This window comes from Tupaia chinensis, unplaced genomic scaffold, assembly GCF_000334495.1.
Source record: "Tupaia chinensis unplaced genomic scaffold, TupChi_1.0 Scaffold000127_1, whole genome shotgun sequence".
NCBI classification, from domain to species: Eukaryota; Metazoa; Chordata; class Mammalia; order Scandentia; family Tupaiidae; genus Tupaia; species Tupaia belangeri.
The window spans coordinates 226,552-240,222 of NW_006159595.1; positions in this window are offsets into that span (position 1 = coordinate 226,552).

The following is a 13,671-nucleotide window of genomic DNA, read 5'->3' on the forward strand; positions in this document are numbered from 1 at the left end:
TCCCTTTCTCTTTCTTTCTCTGTCTGTTTCTGGTCAAATTAAAAAATAATAATAATAAAATCAAGTCAAATAATTCTGTTTACAAAGAAATCAATCAATTGGGGCCAGCAAGTTGTGTAGTGGTTAAGATGCTGGACTCCCACATGGACGACTGAGGTTACAGTCCTAGTCCTAGTGACTTGAAAATCATGCTGGGCATGTGTCCACACATGCCCAAAATCCAGAGAGAAGTCAGGTGGAGAAGAGATTGCAGCATAGCCATCCCTGCTGGGAGTGATTTGTCATCTCCTTTCTCTCTTTTTCTCTCAGGTGCGTTCATATGCCCTACGGTGAAAACTAAATAAAATATAAATAAAATTGATGAACTAATCTTTCTCTTTCTACACACATGTCACCTATTCAGTTTTAGTTTTATGAAAGTAGCCTGACTAATATAATGATCTCTAGTTCACTAGTATATAAAAATCTGAGAGGGAGAGAATTGAAATTCCCTGTCACCTGATGTCCAGTCTACCATAGTGAAAATATCATCTTAACGATGATTTCAGGTTAGAGGGAGAGAGAGAGAAGGACAAAGATAAAGATAGAGAGAAAGACAGAGATAGAGCAGCTATACTTACTTACCTGATCTGTTTCTTTGTAGCAGGAAGTATTAGACATTTGTAACTTAGTATTCTGAAAGAAAACAACAACTAATACAGTCAAACCAATGACAGATAGGACAGGGGCCAGCCTGCAGAGTGCTGGCTACATGGCAGGATCCCACATAGCTGACTATGTGGTTTGAATCCCAGACCTGGTGGCTTGAAAACCATGTCAGGTGCATGTGTACGTATACCCAAAATCCCAAAAGGAGGAAGAGATGGAGAAGGGATTGAGGTATGACCATCCCTCACGGGGAATGCTTTCTCACTCTCCTTGCTCTCTCTGTCTCTCCCTAGCTCTCTAACAAATTTTTTTTAAAGATAAAAAAAATTTTAGAATGAGGACACAGTTGATTGTAAAACGCGTTGACAATATTGTAAACTGCTATTTTTATTCCAATAAATTCTTACTGGATTACTGGGCATTTAAAGATGTCTGCCAGATACAGTCATGCAGTCAAAGGTATCAAAAGGAAGAGCCCAGCAATACATACATACATACATACATACATACATACATATGTGTGTGTGCATGCACATATGAAAATAAATATGCAAAACACCAGCAAGTAAAAGATAAGATAAAGAGAATATCCTTATGGCGTGGCAGCAGGTAAATGCTTACTATGTTTTTTTAAAAATAAATGTTGTGCACACATTGATTATTTATATTTTTTGTATGAACATCTGTTGTTTAATCATTGTTTTTGCAGTAGAGCAAATGTTAAGCATATTTTACCTTAATTAACTCATTAAGGGGAAAATAGCCAAAAGCATAAGGCTGTGAGAACGCTGATGTTAACCACATCCCTAGGAATAGAATAGTACCTTGTTCTCTTTATAGCTATGCTATAGCTCCCTGAGCAATTCAATTACAGTACGGCACTGAAGCATAGCTGTCTGGTATGAGTGTAGTTTAGCTTTGCAGTCTCTAGAGGTCTCTGCACATCACTTTTTCATTCACCGCCATCTCTGTTAACAAATCCTTTCTAACAGGCACTCCAGCAACGTCTGGAACGGCGTTGCTCTAAAGAGCTCAGGCAAACTCTTCACTCATGTATTTTGCCCTGGTGGTGGTGAATACAGTCCCCAAAAATATATCTGCGGGGGAGATGGAGTCTCTTTAGCAAGTTAGGAATACAAGAAGAAAACCCTAATCTGCAGTGTCTAAAAATTGCTGCCGGGTTGCTGTAATTATGGATGTGGTTGCCATGTTTGTGTATTTCCAATGTGTGGAAAATATTGAGGGAGATTTCATCCAAGAGCTGCAAAAACTTTCCAGAAAACATGCTAATGTTCTTAAAGGGACAAAACATGAAGAAGAGATAGATGGTTAGACTCCTTAATCTCACCTGTGGAAATAACACTCCACCACTGTCCTCTCTCTTGAGCCAAGATTTAAGATCTCAAATATGTTCAGTTTACATCCTTTTCTGTTCTGGTTCTTGTCCTTTTTCTAGCAGCTACAGAATCTCTTTAATACCTCTGGCCTCACATAAGTAAAGTGTAATTAGGGATCTCCACAAATACTCTCAAAATATAGAACTCTGAATAGCGTTTTACATTTTACCATCATCTAAAGGTACGGAAGGAGTTGGCACTCAGTCATCTGCAATGTTCGTCTTTAGTTATTTGACTTTGATTTTGTTCTTACTCCTCCATCCTTTGAAATGTAATCTTTAAATAACCCATTTAAGACATCTCTGGTTAATATTTCTCCCAGAAAATATGATTTTCTGTGCAAGCAAATTGGATTTCCAATGATATTATTAATCTTTCTACGATTTCCCAGTCTTCTGGCATCTGATTTCTTTCTTTAATTTATAAACACTTGCATTTTTCTATGTCCTTGACGTAGTAAAACAGAGTTTCTATTATAAATCATGGGCATTACTAAGCAGATGTGAGTAGCAATTACTTATAACCTTGCCATCTTTCTATATGCACACCCACAAAGAAATTTAAACACAATTTTTTAAGTTGACCCTGGAAAACACATGATTCGAAATGACCACTTAGTGACATTGCTCACTACCTTACCCATGCACAAGCACAAATGATTCTGGCATAATTTTCCCAAGAGGTTTAAGGTTTTTTGTTTGTTTGCTTGTTTATTTTTTTGAGAGGTTTTTGCTATAGGGCACGTGCGCTCATACTTGCCAGAAAGACAGAGAGAGACAGAGAGACAGAAAGTGAGAAATCATCGCCAGGGAGGATGGCCATATCACAATCCCTTCTCCTCCATTCTCCTCTCGGGATCCTGGGCACACACGCATGCACACCTGGTGTGAGTTTAAACCACAGATTTCAGGACTTGAACTGCAGTCGATTACTTGGGAGTCCAGTGACATATCCATTATGCCAACTGCTAGACCCTGAGGTTTAAGTTTTTTAAGGAAAGAAAGTGAGAGTAAGGGGGTGAGTGGGAAATGGGGTGGTAATATGTTGGGCAAGTAGACAGATAAGGATCATATATAGATAGTAAGTAGGGACAGAGAGAGAGATACTTAGACAGCAAGACGAGTAAATAAAATAAAAGTGCATTACATTTAACTAGGTATATAGCCCATTTTCTTGTATTTAAGATAACAGTCATTTTTCAAAAACTGATCAATTTCTTTCCAACCATGGCATATACAGCTGGTAGTATTAACGTTCATGTACACGTGCATGAGTGCGTGCGCACACACACACACACACACACACACACACGATTTTGATTAGCACCATGTCCTCAATTGTCACAATGTATTACTTCACCATAAATTGAAGAAATAAAGCATGCCACATGCAACTTTTTTATGTATTTTGAGAATTGTAATTTTTATTGAGTTTAATACAGCAATTAAGTAAATATATATATATGTTTGTGTGTTACATGTGTGTGCATATATACATATACACACGTGTGTGTGTGTGTGTGTGTGTAAATTTAGCCATTGGAAAATCTCCACAATTGCTTCATCACAGTCAAATTTGTGGCATAGTCATTATTTATATTATCGATATATTGACTTTATTCTAAAATGTGTTTTCATTCTTTTCAGATAATCATCACACAAGCAATATTAATAAGACTTTGAATGTCTAGAAACATACCACACTCACACTTTTCCTTTACTAATAAATTGAAGCCAATAAAATAAAACTACTCCTTATAAAGTCCCAGCACCCTTTATACCCATCTGCCAGAAGAGGTGCCAACATAATTCGAATCATCTCCCTTGTGATATGGATGAGCTCTGTACTTTTAGTAAGTTCCTCTCCTCTCCTCTAGATTCCAGCCTCCCTCGGCTCCTTAAGCACATGGTGGCAATGGCAGAAACGGAAAGGTTGGAAGATGTGACAGCAGGGACACCAGGTGTAGATAGCAGAGACGCTACAGGAGAGGGTGAACAGTCCCGGGTGGGAGGAAAGGCTTAGAAAATAAAACAAAACAAAAAAACAGGCACGAGAATGGAAAGTCATTGTGTACAGTAATATCTTTGACTTGCTATGCTTTGAGAACCCACATTGTATGCTGTAAAGATATATAAAGTTTGGTCATGGCAGGGGAAGCACTGGACTCCCATACGGCCTACCATGGTTTGAATCCTGGACCTGGCGGCTTGCTTTCTCTCTCCCTCTCCCCCTCTCTGTCTGGTGAGCATGCACCCTTTAGTAAATTGAAAGAAGATAATAAATCAAAGTAAATAAATAATTATTTTAAAAATATACATATATTTCAAAAAAGCATGAACATTGCTGCCAATGTGATTCATGTTTCTTGGCTCTGTTTCAATATTTCCTCTTTCTATCAGTAATTCCCATGAACTCAAACATACCATTATTTCTCTTATAGATTAAAATATAAACTAATAATTCCCATGACCTTCCTTTCCCCTTCCTCTTTTGCAAACTTCCTAGAACATGTTATACTCACGGTCTCCTATTGGAGAGTTCCCTTCTCTTTTGAGACCATTCTAATAGGTGCAATCAGATAAGCCTCCACCCAAATTCTTTTCTCTCTGTGTGTGATGCTGAGAAATTACTGGGCAGTACCGATATTGCTAATTCTGACCACCTGCTGCTTTTTATTAGCAACTTACTTGATATATAAACATTATTTCACTGAGTAAATTACTCCATCCTTCTTTAAACACTCTTGACATAACCATTTTTAGTTTCTTCTGACTACATTGCTGTCCTTAATTCCTTATGACCACCAGCCACTTCAACTCTGTCTCCCTTACCCTCTGTCTTTCCAAAAAAAAAAAAAAAATTGAAAAATTCTAGAAATCTTATATCTTTCTCTTTTTTTCTTTCATTTTTTTCTTGTACATTCCACCTAATTAAGTGATTTTAACTAGTTCCAGTGTTTTAAATACCATCTCTTCCAGAGAACTTTCAAATTTATAATTCTAGCAAAGACATCTCCCCTGAACTCTGACTATATATATTTAAATGTCAGGTTATATACATCCATACTTTCCTAAATAGTTAATAAGGAAATGAAACATGTTCAAAACTTCTCACTTTTACCAGATGCAAGTTGCTCTCAAAGTCTTCATATTACATAAAAGTAATTTTATTCTTTCAGCTTATTAAGCCAAAGTCCTTAATTCTATCTTTGATACTTGTTTTTCTTTCATACTCATATCAAATCTATCAGGAAATCTTTCCTTTTTAAAATAAGTATTTATTTAATTTTATTCATTATTATTATTATTTAATTTGACCAGAGATAAACAGAGAGAGAGAGAAAGAAAGTGAGAAAGCAAATTGTCAAATAAGTTCAGGGTCTCAAACCATCGTCAGCCACATGGGAGTCCAACAACTCAACCACCATGCCATCTGCTGGCCCCTAGGAAATCTTTCAAAAGTTACCAGATTCAAATCACTTCTCATCACCTCTACTACGAAAAGCCAACATCATTTTTAGCTAGATTACTGCCACATCATAAAGTAATATCCTAATTGGGCCACAGTCTAGCTTCATCATTGTGTTGATAATATATAATGTTGCAGTAGGATATACTTCAGTACATGTACACCTCATAGATCTGAGGAAAACTTTTTAACATCTTTCTATAATTTATCAAAGACAGATGGTCTTACAATGCTCTAAAAGTTGATAAAACTTGGATCTCAGCTACTTCCCCCCCTCCCCCAAATTCAACAGTTCTCTAATTGGCTTGCTTTCTTCAGTCAGTATCCACCTTCTTGGGTTCACTAGGAATGCCTGTTTCTGGAATGTCCCTTAAAAGTCTGCAAGATCCAGTAGACATGTCTTCTTACTAAATATCCATCTCTTATATTTAGATGATTGTATCAGGTATGCCTCTGATGCTTTGCTGAGACTCAGAATTTAAATAGATTCCAATTTATACTGCAAATAATTCAACAAAACATTAAAGCTGTGTCTTAAGTTCTTATTATTTTTTTATTAAATTTTGCCCCAGGACACATGTGCTCACGAGAGAGAGAGAGGGAAAATGAGAATGCACCTCCTGGAGTCACATTGCAATCCCTTTTCTTTCATTTCTCTCTCCTTTCAGGATTTTGGGCATCCACAAACATGTGTTCAGAGTGTTTTTCAATCTGCTGGGTTGGACTCACTACCCAGTAGATCATGCAGGCACCACAACCTGCTCACCTACCACACTCCATCTAGTGTTTAAGTGCTGGTCTGAACTTCAGGGTCTTTATAAGATTGGAACTCAGAGAGGAGTTGGAATTACTAAACGCTGTAAACTTAACCTTTTGCAAATACTGATGTATATGAAATTTTATTGTTAGAGACAGTATTTGTGTGTATGGTGGGGAGATACTGGGTTGTGGGAAAAGTAAAAGTCACAACTTTTTTTTGTGTGTTTTTTTCTTTTTTTGGAGAGATTTTTACTATAGGTGTGTGTGGTCACCGGAGAGACAGAGAGAGAAACAAAGACACAGAAAGTAAGAAATCACCCCCTCATGGGGGGATAGCTACATGGCTGGGACCAGCAATTGGTGTAATGGCTATGTCGCTGGACTCTCATGTAGTTGACCGCAGTTCAAGTCCAGGACTCGGTGGCTTGAACTCACGTGGGGCGCATGTGCATGTGTGCCCAAGATCCCGAGAGGAGAATGGAGAAGAAGGGACTGCGGTGTGGCCATCCCCCCTGAGGGAGTGATTTCTTGCTTTCTGTCTCTCTCTGTCTTGCGAGCTCACACGCCCTATAGCAAAAAACAAAAACAAAAAACAAAAACAAAACTCTAAAAAAAAAAAAAGAAAAAGAAAGTAAGAAATCACCCCCCTCATGTGGGAACGGCTACATGGAATTCCTTCTCCTCTGTTCTCCTCTTGGGATTTTGGATATGCACACACACGTGCCCGGTGTGAGTTTTAAACTGCTGGGTCTGAGACTCAAACTGTGTTCAACTATGGGGACTCCAGCAACATAACTATTGCGCCATCTGCTGGTTGCTCTTCTATGCAAAAATGTATCATGACTTTTCTGACAACCTAATATATATAGAAATTAGTAATTGATGGGCCTCATTTTTTCCTCCAAGTACTCTTTCTATTGTTACCTTATAAGGCCAGAATATTTTCATATCTGTCAGATCAACTGCCAGAATTCCAGAGCTGAGAAAATATTATCTCTTTCTCCCCCAACTCATAAACTAATCTTGTCTTTATGAAAATAATGGTAATAAGTGACTAGGAATTAAAATTTTACTCCTGTCATTGAGAGACAGCCATTAACACTGATGGAAAAATAAAGGTAGAACCACTGAGGAGTACAATAGATCCGAAATCCTGTTAAGACTATATTTCCAGGGCCAGCAGGTGGCATAGTGGTTAAGGTGCTGGACTTCCACATGGTCAGCTGCAGTTCAATTCCTGACTCCGCAGCTTGAAACTCACATCAGGCATGTGTATGTGCATGCCCAAAATCCTGAGAAGAGAAGGGAGAAGAGATTGTGCTATGGCCATCCCTCTTGGGAGTGATTCCTCGCTTTCTGTCTCTCCATCTCTCTCTGTCTCTCTGGCAAGTTCACATGCCCTATAGCAAAAATCTCTCCCTCAAAAAAAGACTATGCTTCCCTGAGTGCTTACTTGTTCTTACCAACAGAGTAAAGTGAACATACACAAACGGTGAGACACACTCCTTCCAACTGAGATGCGTGGTCTGCATGCTTCTTCACTTGGAAAGAAAGGCCACTTGAAAATATTTTTTATTACACAAATTAGTTGAGGCTTGAGGCTTGTAGAAAAATAACAGCATATGGGGCCTGCAGGTGGCATGGTGGTTAAGGGCCCTGGACTCCCACATGGCCAACCACGGTTTGGGTCCTGGACCTGGTGGCTTGCTTTCTCACTTTCCCTCAATCTCTCTCTGTCGTTTTCTGGTCAAATTAAAATAAATAAATAAATAAAGTTAAATAAAATAATTCTTTAAAAAAAGAGAGAGAAAAAAATAACAGTATAATGTTCTCCTAAGTATAGCTAATAAAAGAAGGATTAAAAAGTACAAATAGCATGGTGAGCTTAGCAAATTTCCATATAAATTCACTGATTCCTGGGTAGACTTTAGAAGAAAACAGCATAATTAATTTTGATTCACTGACCCATGTTCCCTACTGAAGGTGGTTATAGGGCTGCTCACTATATTTAAGTATCCATTACCAGACATGCAAGAAAAGCTCTAATTTCCTTAAAGATGAGATGATTCTAGCATTTCATAATCAAAATAAAGTCTACTTTGTGACTGAATAACCTAGAGCATTGTGCATAAAACTTTTTTTTTGAGATATTTTTGTTTTAGGGCATATGCACTCATCAGAGAGACAGAAAACAAGAAATCACCCTTCAGGGAGGATGGCCATGCCACAGTTCCTTCTCCTCCATTCTCCTTTTGGGATTTTGGGCATGTATGCACATGTGCCCAGTGTGTTTAAAGCTGCTGGGTTCAGGACTCAAACTCTTGTTGACTATGTGGGAGTCCAATGACATAACCATTACACCATCTACTTGTCCTGTGCACAGAACTTTTAATTATTCTTGATAAAACATTTATATTAAAATACATTTTTTTGGAGAGGCTTTTGTTATAAGGTGTGTGCCCTCACTAGAAAGAGAAAGACAGAGAGATAGCGAGAAATCACCCCCAGGGGGGATGACCATACTGCAATCCCTTCTCCTCCATTCTCCTCTTGGGATCTTGAGCACACACGCACATGTGCCCGGCATGAGTTTAAGCCACCGGGTCCAGGACTCGAACCACGGTTGACTACATGGGAGTCCAGCAACATAGCCATAACGCCAAAATACACATATCTTGCACATATTATAAAATTCTAGAAAGTCTGCTGCATAATAAATTTATGAAATCCTAGATTTTTAAACATAGAGCAGTGAAATGGTGAATGCTGTATTTTATGATCTCTCTTGGCACACTGCTTATTCAAGTAGACCCATGTTTTAATTTTCAATAAATAAATACATACATCCAATGGAAATAAATGTGTTTTTTGGACAGATTTTTTGCTACAGCGTGTGTGTGCGTGCCAGAGAGACAGAGAGAGAAAAAAAGAAATCACCCCCCAGGGGCGATGGCCAGGCTGCAATCCCTTGCCTCCCATTCTCCTCCTGGGATTTTGAACACTCATGTGCATGCAAATAGGGAGAGTTTTAAGATGCTGGATCTATGTGGGAGTCCAAGGGCATAGCACTTATGACATTTGTTGGTCCCTGGAAATAAATGTTTTAATCTTAATAAACTACAGGTTATTTTTTTTTCTACCCTTCTTTCCTTCCTCTCATTTTCTCCTTATCTTTTACTATATTTTCATTATTTGAATCACCAAGATATATTTTTTCAGATACTGCCAGGTACTGGATAACTGATTTGAGAAATAAGAAAAGAAATAGCTTACTGCTTCCTAGTGCTTGTTAGTATAAAAACATAATAATGTCTATTTTCTCCATTCCTTGAATTGTTTTTCTTACAAATAAATAAATTAAGGTGGAGGTGTGCTTTATTTGAACAAATATATAGTGCCAAATTTATTCTGAGCAAAAAAATTCTTATGTTTTTAAAAAGCCAAGTTATAATGTAAAAAGTAAAAATACACTATGATTAACTATATTTTTATACATTCAATCCACTTATTATAGCATTGCAAATATAAGTTTAAAAACTATTCTTCATAAATTTACTTTCAAAATATAATACTCATAAGGCTATCCGTGGATTCAGAGTTTGGGGAAGACTTTGCTATTTTAGATTAGGCTGACTTGTTTACTGTGTTTACCGAGCAAGCCAAGAACAACAGTCTATCACATGAATATAAATGTTAATTTCCTTGCAGTAGGAAGGAAAGGAAATACACTAATTTTCTTCATATGTTCCCTACATATACACGGGCCCAATGAAATACATAAAGGATAAAGCTGAAGACCTAACTTTGCATTAATATACTATAATGAACAACAGTGGAGACCTAAAACCATGGGGGAAATATTGAAATTAGGAAAGTTATTTCTGAACTTTCAAACTACCTTTTTGAACTGGAAATTTAACTGAGTGAGAATAATCCATCTATTTCTATGGTGGTTGTATAATTTTCATTAAATCAAGTTGGCAAACAAATTTTGCATTATCTATTATATACAATGCCTATATTAGTTAATGATTTAGAATCAGTTTCTGCCCTTGATGACTTATCCCTCAATGATCAAATATCTGCATAATCATGCACATCAGATATACAAAGTCGTGTGGTGGCTAATGCACGACTCCCACATGGCTGACTACGGTTGAGTCCCAAACCTGATGGCTTGCTCTCTCTCTCCTCTTGTCTCTCTCTGGTGAGTGCATGTGCCCTATAGCAAACTAAAATATAATAATAATAAATGAAATAAATAAATTTTAAAAATAAAAATTAAAAGTGTCAAAAGAGAATAGTGAACATGACTATGGAAAAATTAGGAAGTCATCATTTGTATTAGGGTTGTCGGAAAGTTTTCTCTGGAAACACAAACAAAGCAAGTTGTAGCCACTGAGAAATCATGACTACCAACTATGTTAGGGTGTTGGGGCTTTCTTCTATGAGCAGAGAGGAAACGATAAAGATTTATTCAGGCTTGTGAATAAATATGAGATTACAGAGGCCAGGCAGAAAGGAATTAGAGAAGAAAATGACATAAGTCAAAAGACAAAATAGAAAGTAGATGATGAATTTCGGAGATAGTGAAAGTTAATACTCAAGCATTTTAAGCTGCACCTTGGTGGCACAGGCCTCTGAACTGCTGTGCTGGAATCTACATGGCAGGTTCAAATCTCTGGCCAGGTCAACCTGAAACACATCCAAGATCTCCACAAGCTGGAGGACGGGGGAAGGGGACTGTGGCATGACCAGACCCTGCTGATGGTCTCTGTCTCTCTCCATTATGAATAAAATAAATTTTAAAATATGTGATTATTTAGAGAAAAAAATGAAGCAGTTGCATAAGTGTGAATGTTCTAAAAGCAAATGAGAACTTCCCGCGGGTCTAGCTGCATTTTGTTCTTCTCTTTCTGCATATGTAACTTGATTGTCATACAAATACCACTGACACCCTTTTTCATATGAGTACTGTTGATTCTCAAAAGCATATATCTGTTCCCAAACTCATCTTCCATTTCCAGACCCAATTGTCTTTGAAGAGCACAACTTAAAAGAGTACTCTAGATGTCTATAATTTAAATAATGATATTTTTATCAAACCTGGACTCACAAAGATCCTCAGTTCAAGACCTCTCGCACATGCTGGCTGTGTTCACACGTCCATGATCCGAGCTGGCTGAGGATGGGGGTGAATTGCGGCATGAAGATCCTGTTGGGAAATCTGAAACTTTCTGTGTCTCTCCTTCATAGAAGAAAAAAATGGACTTAAAGTTATTTTAGGTGAAAAACAAATATTTCTCCTTTTGATTCTTTTTTTATACATACATATATACATACATATATATATATTTTTTTTTTTAATTTGATCAGAGAGGGAGAGAGAGAGAGATGGAGAGAGAAAGTGAGAAAGCAAGCCACCAGGTCCAGGATTCAAACTGCGGTAGATCATGTGGGAGTCCAGTGCCCTTGACCATAACACCACCTGCCAGCCCCAGAACATAATATATATTAATTGGACTTTAAAAAATGTTAAGTAGGGGGCCAACAGATGGTGTAGCAGTCCTCACTGGACTCCCACATGGCCGACTGCTGTTTTGAGTCCCGGATGCAGTGGCTTGAAAATCACAGTGGGTGTGTGTGCATGCATGCCCAAGATCCTGGGAGGAGAATAAAAGAGAAGAGATTGTGGTGTGGCCACAGCCCCTGGGGGGTGATTTCTCACTTTCCCTCTAACTGTCTCTATCTTGTTTTCTCTCTGGTGAGCGCACATGCCCTAAGGCAAAATACTCTAAAAAAAAAAAAATAAAAAATGTTAAATAATGAAGCTGCTCCATGACTGGTGGTTAAGGCAGCTGGATTCTGCATGGCTGACTGTGCAGTTCAAATTACAGACTCAGTGGCTTAAGAAACGAACTGGGCTCGTGTGTGCGTGCATGCCCTAAATCCCAAAAGGAAAGAGAGAGAGAGGAAAAGAGATTGCGCTGTGACTACTCCCCAAGGGAGATGCTTTCTCCTTTTTGTCTTTCTCTGTCTCTCTTTCTCTCTAGGGAGTACATGCATCCTCTAGGCACACACGCGCGCGCACACACACTCACACACAAATTAAAGAGTTATCAAGAATACAAATTTCAGGGACCAGCAGTTAGTGTAATGGCTATGTCGCTGGACTCCCACGTAGTCGACTGTGGTTTGCGTCCCGGACCTGGTGGCTTAAACTCACGCCGGGTGTGTGTGCGTGCATGCCCAAGATCTCGAGAGGAGAATGGAGGAGAAGGGATTGCGGCATGGCCACCCCCCCGGGGGGTGATTTCCTACTTTATGTCTCTCTGTCTCTCTCTGTCTGTTGGGTGAGTGCATGCGCCCTATAGCAAAAACCTTTAAAAAAAAAAAAGAATACAAATTTCATTTAGAAAGCTCTTTCATACAGGCTTCTAAGAATTCATCAAAAATATAATTCTTGTCTCTAATCTCTGTCTGGACTCAAGAAAGGAATATGGGCTGACTGTCAAAATACATTGGGTTTCCTGGAGAGTCATGATGCATGTTTGCATAGAAAAACAGAAAAATAGGCCATGACTTTCCTGACAACCAAATAGTTTTAAAGGGGGCCAGATGGTGGCACAGTGGTAAACGTGAAACTCTGTGAGTCTGACCCACATTTGAAGCATCTCTCTCAGTCTCTGTCTCTCTCTGGTGAGCACATGGGCTCTATAGCAAAAAATTAGAAAAAAATGAAAAAAATTGTTATGCGTTTATTTGATTCTAAGGCTCACATTTCAGCGTTTCTGAAATCAGTGTACATCTTGAATTGATTTTTCACTTTGAATGCAGCGGTGTGTATTCTTCAATAAGATACTCGACCTCGATAGTGCATCTTACAATTAATGGTGCCTTAAAAATCTAGAAAACACCATATTCTATGTTCCTTAAGTAACTCTTGTTTTTAAGCAATATATTCTTCAAATCTTTCTATTATTTTATACTTGTAGTTCCTTTATTATTTTCCTTCACAATGGAAGTCTAACTAGCTTAAGAACAATGAACACAATGAATCTTCAGATTTATCGCCTGAAGCATGATAATAATTTCTAACTTTGCCTCAAAAGAATTAAGTTTATGAGATGTAAGCTTGTTATCACTTTCTCATTTTCCACTCATTTTATAAGTAATAACACAAAATGCAATAAAATATTCAAATAATTGCACAATGCTGCTGTAGGAAGCTAGCTAGCAGGCAGCCGCAGTATTTGATGACATGAAATAATCATTCATCAGCTGGAATATAACATTCAGAATTTGGTGTAAAAATAGTAGATTAAGGGTGTGAAAATTGAATCTATGAAGGTATTGGTTGTATAAAATTCTGCATATTGAAATGAATATCAATGCATAC